Raw genomic sequence first — 9,805 nt, 5'->3', positions numbered from 1 at the left:
AAGATACTGAAAGGAGAATCATGTCTGTTAAATTGATATAAAATCAGTATGCTTTTAATATGCTCTTTGGTTTAGTTATGCCCTTTACTGTGAACCAAAGTTAATCATTTCCAAGGCCCATTGGTTTCCATGGGAGAGAGTTACACATCTGCTTAATTTTGCCACCCAAACTGGTTTAACCTTAAAAAGTGCATGACCTTCATTTCTTTGCAAATTTGCAAGAGAAATAAAAACCACATAGGAAAGAGTACTTTGTCACACGCTGCCATCATTTATATAGTGTTATATTTTAAAAAAAACACCTGTAAAATCAAAGTTATCAAAATATTATTTTTGAGTCTGTGGAGCTTTATCACATCTTATATAAGCAACTTCAAAATAGCTTAAATTACTGGGGAAAAAAAGGTTGGAAATGAGCAGGTTTGTACAACCTTTGTTATCTGCTTATCTAATCAGTCAGCAAATAGTGAATTATTATTTCTCTTCTGAATTTATAAAGAAATAACTAGGCATTATTATCAAAGAAGCCATTTTAAATGTAACATTTGGGATCAGGTATTGCATGGTTAAGGAACTGAGAAGAGGCATGTATGGGCTTCAACTTAAATTCTGAGTAGTTTTTCTTTGACCAGATAGCAGGCACATTTGCCCTTTAGGTAATTCCTGTGGTAGAAAGAGGGGGGAAGTCAACATCCCCTGATTCTCCCCTTTTAGGCATGTTGAGAGCTGATATTTTGTGGACATATAAGGAGCTATAAGCAGGAAGCAAAATATAGCAACAAGTAAAGCATTCCCCTTCTGCTGGTGGGAGCATCCTATGAGTTGAGTTCTAATCACCAAAACTTAAGGCCTAAGTCTAAATACTAAATTTAAGAACTGAGTTGTGAGCCTTTTTGTTAAATTTACTGTATATCCCAGTGGAGCTCCAGGTAGCACCCTTAGCAGTCCTGCCTCTAATGTTATCCTCATAAAAGGAGCCCTGTGAGATAGGATGGACTGAGAGATAGCGACTCGGTGGTTTTCTGCCCCAGTTGAGGCTTTCACTAATACTTCACACTGTTGGTCTGGTTGTCCCTGTTGGACTTCATGGTGATACATTTTCAGACATTGGGATTCCCTGCCTGACATTTTTCACAGAATGACAGACTAATGCTCAGTCTCTTGAGAAAGGACAAGCACGTTTTTTAATCTGTTGACTTTGGACAACACTCACTTTCCAGATTAGCCTTTAGTGCAGAGCTACAGAACTGGAGATGACCTCCATCAGTTCCTTGGTGATGACAGTTTGGCTAGTGCAGCTGAATGTCAGGGTCAGATACTCAATCATTCTGGAGACATTTTTGCCAGCATTATCTATGGCTGTTATCTAGTACACTCTGCTCCCTAGTGGGGCACTTCTGCAATCTGTAGAAGATCATATTAATCTATGTAAATTCCTAAGGGTTTTGCAGGATATCAGCTTCTATGTCAAAGAGGCTTTGACAACAAATGCTTTTAGGACACAAAAAGTGTCTCAAGAAAATACACTGGTTTCTCATCAGTTCCGTAGGAGATGATGGACCTGAAATGGATGTAGAGGACAAAATTTTCAGTATCTCCAGATTAATAATTGATGGATCTTAAATTTCAGGAGGAAGTTCTTGCCATACATCCTTTGAGGTATGCCTCTCAGCTAGTCATTCTCCCCAACCACCACAACTTCTTTATCTGAAACTGTGAGGATAGGGACCTGATGTAATGACTGCCTATTCAAATCAATAACCAGACTCACATAGAGGTCTGTGGAAATCTAATTTAAGCACAGGCAAAGCTGAGAATATCAAAAGCACGGGATTTCTCCCAATTAAACCACAAGTGATCCCAGACCCCTCCCCCCACTGTCAGTGCAACTCCATTCCTCTGCAGGTGTTCAAAACAGTTGCTGGCAATCTCTGGATAATGACCTTGGCCAGGCAAGATAGCCCAAACATGAATTCCTTTGCACTCGCATCATCCATCTCTCTGCCTGGTATGAACTAATAGCAGCCCCCTCCTGTTCAGCAACATGAGTCAGGACCAATATGGCATGGAGACTTGTTACAATGTTTCAGGAACATTGGAACAGGAACCATGACACCTGATTTGTTTACCAACATTGGCATGGATGGCATTGCACAGACTACAGTCACCCCAGTAATAAGAATATTATCTGTCCCAGTAGATAGAAGGACCACTCTTCTCTCAGGGAAATATGGTAAGGGATCTATCCTCTCTGCTGAGGGCTGCATGTCAATGGTTGAGTGGGCCTGTTGTAAGGGATAGGTGCAGCCAGTGGCACAAGTGGGAGAGGCCACTCATTTTTTCTTTTCCTCTTTGATACTTCTTCTTTTCCAGTCCCCAGATAGCAGGCTGCCAGGAAGGAACTGCTTGTTGCTGTCAGATTTGAATGGATCAGCACAGAGGAGTTCTGAACTTAGGCTAAGAGCAACATGTAGCCACAGGGTTTCAAGCTGTCCACCCCAGTTTTCAAACCTGATATTTAGAAATCTGCTTGTTCTTGTGGGGTTACTTTAGGGAACAGGATACTAGTCTTCTAAATGATTGGATTCTTACATTTATATGTTCTTGGTTGCATGTGAGCCTGATTTTTGGGGGGGGCAGTTCATTTCAGAGGATTAATTCAGGAGCATTAAACAAAGTAACTGAAAATAAAAGCTCTCAACTGCATAAATGGATTTCATTTATGGGGCTCAATTCTGAAGAGCAAATACTGAACAAGGGTAAGGATGGGAGGACGCAAGAGTTCATTTGCTTGCAGGCATTCTTGAGCTGTGTGGTCCATCAGGAACTTAAACCAAATAGAACATTAGATTAGCAGGGCTCTTCTATTGTTAATTTGTCTTACATGTTGTAACTGCTGAATTATCAGCTTCCCATTAAAAAGAATAATCATTTGCTGTGGGTTCATTAGTGAGTAACCACCTTGATGTTTGCCTCTGAAGAAAGTTTGTCCATCTTTCAGGTCTCTCACTTTGTTGAATGTGTCCCATTTCATTTCTCCTTTTCCTCCCAGCATCCCTTGTACTCCCTCATCGCTGCAGATTTATGGTGCTTGCACCATCTGCACATTTGTAAATGAATGGATGATGTTTGCAAAGAAACTCTTCATCTCCATTCTTCTCCTCTTCTAAAGGAAATTGGAGTTTGCTTTTAACTCCCCCACATCACTTGGAAAATTGGATGTGAATATACATGTGAAGAAGACACACATTCTCCTTTGCTCTGTTCATTGGTAAAATTCGAACAAAAAATGTTCCCACCTGGGTGAAGTGGTTGGTTAGAGCAAATTGCATCCAATTATGGTTTATTATCAAGGTTGAATATATTTTGGAAGCCTCCTTGCTTAGATGGAACCAAATTATTTAGAGTGCGTATGCCGAGCCTTCTGCCACCATGCCGATGAGTTGTTTAACATGGCACTTCATTGCTATAATAAGTCACAGCCACTAGCAAGCTTGATGTTATCTATTCTAAATGTTTTATTATTTTGTGTGTGTGTGTGTGTGTGTGTGTAGAGGTGGGTTGAAAATATACTGTACAAGGTGCAATGTTCCATGCTTATTCATGCTGTAAATCAACAAAGATCAGCAGACTGAATAAAAAATGAAAAGCTTATTTAGAAACTGACATAAGCTTTCAGATGAGCTGGGATGGCTGAAGTTAACTGCATTCATTTTTCTTAGCTTGTCACACTTGCCATTTGAATTTCACTGCTAAAGAGAGTGAAGACTTTTGTTTTATGAAATTATATCTATAGGAACAGCATTTGCATTTATATAGACTTGCTTATAAGGTAATTTTAAAAAAAAGCAGCTCAAAACAAACATTTTCCTGTATTTTGAGTGACTTATTCAGCTATATCCCACTGTGATCACAATTTATTAGTTTTATTGTGAGATTTGTTCATTAGGCTTGGCTTTTCAAATAGGTGGTGACATGAATTCCCAGGCTTGAAACTAGCAGTTCAGCAGCCGCTGCCTCTTAATTTCCATGTGCTTCTTCTATATGCCAATTTTCTTTCAAAGAAATCTGCAAAGTTCATTAGTTCATTCATTCATTTGTATTGGCTGCCCAACTCCAGTGGACTCTGGGCAGCAGTGGTTTAGCCTCTTCCCATTTTATCAATTTGCAATAATTCAAGGGCCAAGATAAATGTTTTTTTGTGGCCAGGAAATACACTGTAAATGTATTACACATTTATGTATTCATATTAATTTATATATATGTATATATATTTATGGGAGAAGATATAACTGTTGATATGAGAAGGAGGGGTTGTGCTTTTAGGGCTAATGCTTTTGGAAAGTGAGTAGTTCATAAAAGAATACATGGGAAATCACGTGTGTTAAACATAAGTAAAGGTAAAGGTTTCCCTTGACATTAAGTCCAGTTGTGTCCGACTCTAGGGGGCAATGCTCATCTCCATTTCAAAGCCGAAGAGCCGGCGTTTGTCTGTAGACAGTTCTGTGGTCATGTGGCCAGCATGACTACACGGAACGCCGTTACCTGCCCGCCGAAGCAGTACCTATTTGTCCTAACAGCCTTGAACCATGCTGAGACAAGGAATAGGTCTCTAGTGTTTTATTACTGCTACATAACAGAGAATCCTAACAAACTGAAGAAGCGTGGGAAAAACCCAGACATATAAACCCCAAAGACTAAGGCGGGCCCGATCTGTGTCTCTTTGAATGGCCACCTAATTCCTCAGTACTACGCATGCGCTTTACAGCCTTGATGGGAGCCCCCTGCTCGCCATCCTCACTCATGACATATTAATCTACTCACATTTGCATGTTTTCGAACTGCTAGGTTGGCAGGAGCTGGGACTAGCAACAGGAGCACACCCCGTCATGCGGATTTGAACCGCCGACCTTCCAATCGGCAAGCTCAGCAGCTCAGCGGTTTAACCTGCAGCGCCACAAGGATAAACTTGCTGATTTTTATTGGTATTGTGATCTCAAAATAGGAAAATTGTATGACCTAAAATTGGCTTCTTGTTCATTTCCATGAATATATATAGGGATTTTGGTAGCTACTTTTGGTTGTGACTTCCCTGCAGTCAAAAGAAGGTTGGAAACAGCTATTTTAATGAATGTCGAAGGGGTTTGCAACACCTTATAAACCAGGGTTTCTCAACCTTGGCAACTTTAAGATGTGTGGACTTCAACTTCCAGAATACCCCAGCCAGCATGGGGAGTTTATTTATTTATTACTACACACATTTCTTTGGATCATAGTCCTGAAAAAGGTATAACTATTAAAAATATATATTTTTGCGAGAGGGAGAAGGGAGGATGTAATGTTAAACACAGATGCATTTTAAGAGCAAAGAGAGACAGATTATAATCATTAACAAAATAGTATTTGGGTGTGACACAAAGATTGCACCGGTGAACTATTCAACATATGCCTGGACTTGTAGGATTCCCACATCCACTCTCCCTGCCTCCAAAGTAAGTGTGTGTGTGTGTTTGTGTATTAATCACATCTTTCTCAATACTTCATTCAGTGGCTGATGAAGTAGACTGGGATCTATGAACATGGATGTTATAATAACATGTGGGTTAGTCTTTAAAGCATCACAAAGGTAGAATCTGATATTTTTGCTGCAAAACACTATAAGGTCAGGGACTCTGGCAAGTGAATAGGACCTGGCATCTTGCCAGAAGATTTTCTAAGGATTATAGGGCATGTCTCAGGTGATCAAAAAGGGGGACCAATGGGGTTACATTAGGGGTACAAAAGAAAACTCCCATTTTTATTTATTTATCAAATTTCACTACCACCCATCTCCCCCAAAAGAGGGACTCTGGGTGGTTTACAAGGGACTCTGGGAGTGGAATTTTCATGGGAGTGGAATTACTCAATCTGCCAAAATAAATGCTTCTGCAGTGCAAGCAGCAGCACTGAAAGGAGTGTGTTATCATCTATCTTCCTTTGATCTAAGTTGCATCCCCAGAATGTATTTCTGAATGATAGATTAGAATAATCCTACAAGTTGGGAATGTTTGTATTGTTTTTAAATGTGTGTTAGGGGTATTTACATTTTAAAAAGATCTGACATTAGAAAAAAATGTGTTGAAGGATTGCACTGGGGACATGAAGAGAGGACAAATTTTCATAAAGAAAGGATGCTACGGAAATGTATATTAAAACATGTGTATCAGGGAAAGCTGCATAAACCAGGTCTCTGTGTTAGGGAAATAGTTCATTCTGGTTGATGCAAATTTTTACTATTATTTAAACTGATATTTTATTTTAAAAATCCATTTCAACAAACTATTTACCAAAATGCTAATCATGACAGCAAACCCTCTTTTCTGTTTTCCAGTTTCCACATGAGCCTGAATGAAGAAGGTGGTGGCTGCTTTAACAGTTGCATTAATGTTGGCTCTTCAAAATAGTCCCAGTTTTTCCAGTCTGTTGTGGAAGTATAGGGGGAAAAAAGGGGGGGGGGGCTGCCTTATGAATAGCTGAGAGGAGCTATGCTTGCTCAAGGTCATCGAATCCTCATCCTGTGGGCCATGATTTTGAAGAAACCACAGCACATTATTTATTTATTTATTTATATTTCAGATTTCATCACCGCCCATCTCACATGAAGATATATATGATATATGATATATCAAAACATATTTTGATAAGTATTATAAAGTGGTGTGCATTGCACCAACAAACCATGCAAAATGCAAAAAGTGACACTGTACACCCAATCAGGATATGGCACCTTCAGAGATTCTACCTCGGGTGAGACTATAGAGATGGCTTCTCTAAGAAGAAGCAGCAGCCATCATGGTCTAGCATTTGTCACTAGGCACCAAATTCTTCTTAAATGCAAGACTAAAATGCTGTTCCCCAAACATGTAGAATTAAAAGCAGACTTCAGAGTTAAAACATTATCTCCCTCGTTTTTTTTAATGATATTGAGAAAAAAGAATCACAGGACAGAAGAATTCATAATTGATGTGTGTGGTTGTCTAGATGGTAAAATAACAATACCATCCATTAGAGATGAGAGCTGTAACAACTCAGGCAGCAAAGCAGTATGTATTTTATAGGTCATCTGGGCACCATTCAGATCTACAGGTTGCCATTCTTTCTCCATAGTTGAAAGCATTTAATGGATTATTATAAAAGGTGTGTGTGTGTGGAGGGGGGGAAGAGATGGTGTGCAGTAATGATTCAGATTGAAGCTCTGTGTATATATCACCACTGTGTGAGTTCTAAAAGAGAGCATTGTTTTCAAAATTCTCCCATGGCTAGCCTGCCCATTTACCAAGGCTTCTGGAAGTATCGATGTAATGAATTCAATTGCAGCATCAGCAAGCAAGCAAGCGAGTGGTCAGATATTTTTCTGACACTGCACAGATAAATCTTTGTGTGAATAAAGACACCATGTGTGCTAAGTGGCAACTCAGTGTATTACGCATGGATCAGTTCATGATGGCCAAGCCCATGATCTATCTTATTCTGCTAACTGGTGAAGGTGGCTCTTACCACCCCTGTCTTCCATTTGTGCAATGGAAAATGGAAACCATTTTAACACTAGTTAAGGGATTCTCTGATAGTGTGGAATTATAGATGTGATGACTAGGGAAACTTGAATGCAACTCTTACTGGTTTGTTTTGCTTTCCACTTCTCTGCTCAAAATTCTCCATTTGCAAATGTTAACTGGTCAGGTCTAAAAAAGATGCAGCAGTGGTCTCATTTGATACAGAAGAAAATATCAGAACAGCCTTCCCCCCTATGATACGCAGGGCCTAGAAACTTCATGGTGCTTCAGCTTTTTTTGTTGTATTGAATTATTTTATTTTAACTTTGTCTGGTTACAGGGCTCTTTGGGGGGTTGTTAGCAGCCCAGAATTATGTATTTAAGAAGGGTGGCCTCATAACTTTTCTAAATAAAATAAAATAAATAAAATATATGTTGGCCTGGAGACATCTCCTAATTCATTCAACAAAAAGCTGCATCCCATATCCCAAGGCTATGGAGAGCCTTTTATTTCTTCTCTAATTTTTATAAAACAAGAACTAAAACTGGGGGAAAAATATAAATAACCACAAGCCCAAACATCAAATGAAAGCATATGATTTGGGTGTGTGGGTGTGTATACAAGTAGGTAATCCTGAAGAGAGATTTCTTGTGTGATTTTCCAATGAACACTGCAACAAGCTCACAGGGACATTGTACGCACAACCACTTAGTCAAAGAGAATAACCATCTTAACTGATTTTCCAGGTATTATATCCTTCTACTAGTTGTCATAAGTCTTTTGCTTCTCTTAAGGTCTTACCTGAACCTTCCACAAGATCTCACAAGCATCCTTGGGTGGGCTGGTTGGAGTGAACTCAGTCAAACTGAGTTTGGGAGGCCTGGAAAGGAAAGAGGGTTGTTTTACACACTGATAGGCACTCACAAGCTGAAACGCTGGATTTCAAGCCTCTTTTTTTAAATTAAAAAAAAAATCACTCTCTTGAAGAGGACACCTCCAGAATTGTGAGCAGCACAAGCAGTTTGTTCATAGAAACCATTCCTGCATCATTTTTTTTTGTCATGCAGGATTCCTAACTACACTATTAGATTCTGCACATTCTGCAACTTTCTTGCTGCAGGCACATCCTCCTGTGGGGATCAGACAGTAGTTAGGGGACCCCTGTGAGAGTTAGGTTGTTCAATATATTAAGGCAGTCCTCCTCCAGAAGGCAAGAGATAGATATTTTAAAATGGGTGTATAAAGATGTTGACCATATGATTCCAATGGAATGTGTGAATGCAAGTGCCTCTGAGGATGTGGCAAGTACATTTCCCTTTCTACTACTGATGAGTGAGATCTTCAATGTCTGTGCATGTGTGCACACACACACACACACACACACACAAACACCAAGAGGTACATGCAGAACCATATAGGGATGAAACCTAGCACCCTTCTTTTTATAAAATAATCACCTTCCTACTTCTTTGCTGGGACGCGGTGGCGCTGCGGGTTAAACCGCTGAGCTGCCGATCGGAAGGTCGGCAGTTCGAAACCGCACGGCGGGGTGAGCTCCCGTTGCTAGTCCCAGCTCCTGCTCACCTAGCAGTTCGAAAACATGCAAATGTGAGTAGATCAATAAGTACCGCTTCGGTGGGAAGGTAACGGCGTTCCGTGTCGTCATGCTGGCCACATGACCCGGAAGTGTCTACGGACAACGCCGGCTCTAAGGCTTAGAAACGGAGATGAGCACCGCCCCCTAGAGTCGGACACGACTGGACTTTACGTCAAGGGAAACCTTTACCTTTACCTACTTTGCTAATATACTATGTAATCACTGTTCTTCACCAAAATCCTTCCCTACTTTCTTGCTTACTTATGTCCTATCTAATATCAATCCCAAAAGTGGTTTGCCACAAATTACTGGATCTCTTCCCATAGCAAATTGTCCATCTTTTCTGCCATTCCCCACTCCCATTTCAATATCAACTTGGAAACCAGGGATCTTCTTTCCCTCCCCACAGTGTCCACTCCAGGCATTAACTTAACTTTCCTTTTCCAAAGATTTCTCTTCATTTTTTCACATCCCAGGAGAGTTTGGGGGTGGGGGGTAAGGGCATTGCAGTGGAACATGGCTGGGCCAACCACCTCAGGTGGTTCTTGGGGGAGTTGAAAAAATGTGCTGTACAATAAAGTCATAAGGGGGATGCAACACACATCATCCACCATCTGTATCACATGCTCACTCTTGATTTTTTTATCTACAGCCTCAGGGAGAGAAAATCTCATT

At 40.2% G+C, this 9,805-nt stretch overlaps 1 pseudogene; it reads right to left on the bottom strand.

Moving 5' to 3' along the window:
- Window positions 1–1,227: 1,227 nt before the first annotated feature.
- LOC134494624 (ATP synthase subunit gamma, mitochondrial-like) lies at window positions 1,228–3,034 on the bottom strand (annotated as a pseudogene).
- Between the last annotated feature and the right edge of the window lie 6,771 nt (window positions 3,035–9,805).

Source organism: Candoia aspera, chromosome 3, assembly GCF_035149785.1.
Source record: "Candoia aspera isolate rCanAsp1 chromosome 3, rCanAsp1.hap2, whole genome shotgun sequence".
Lineage (NCBI taxonomy): Eukaryota > Metazoa > Chordata > Lepidosauria > Squamata > Boidae > Candoia > Candoia aspera.
Note: the sequence above shows the minus strand (reverse complement) of the source record. Positions and strands in the feature narration are given on the sequence as shown.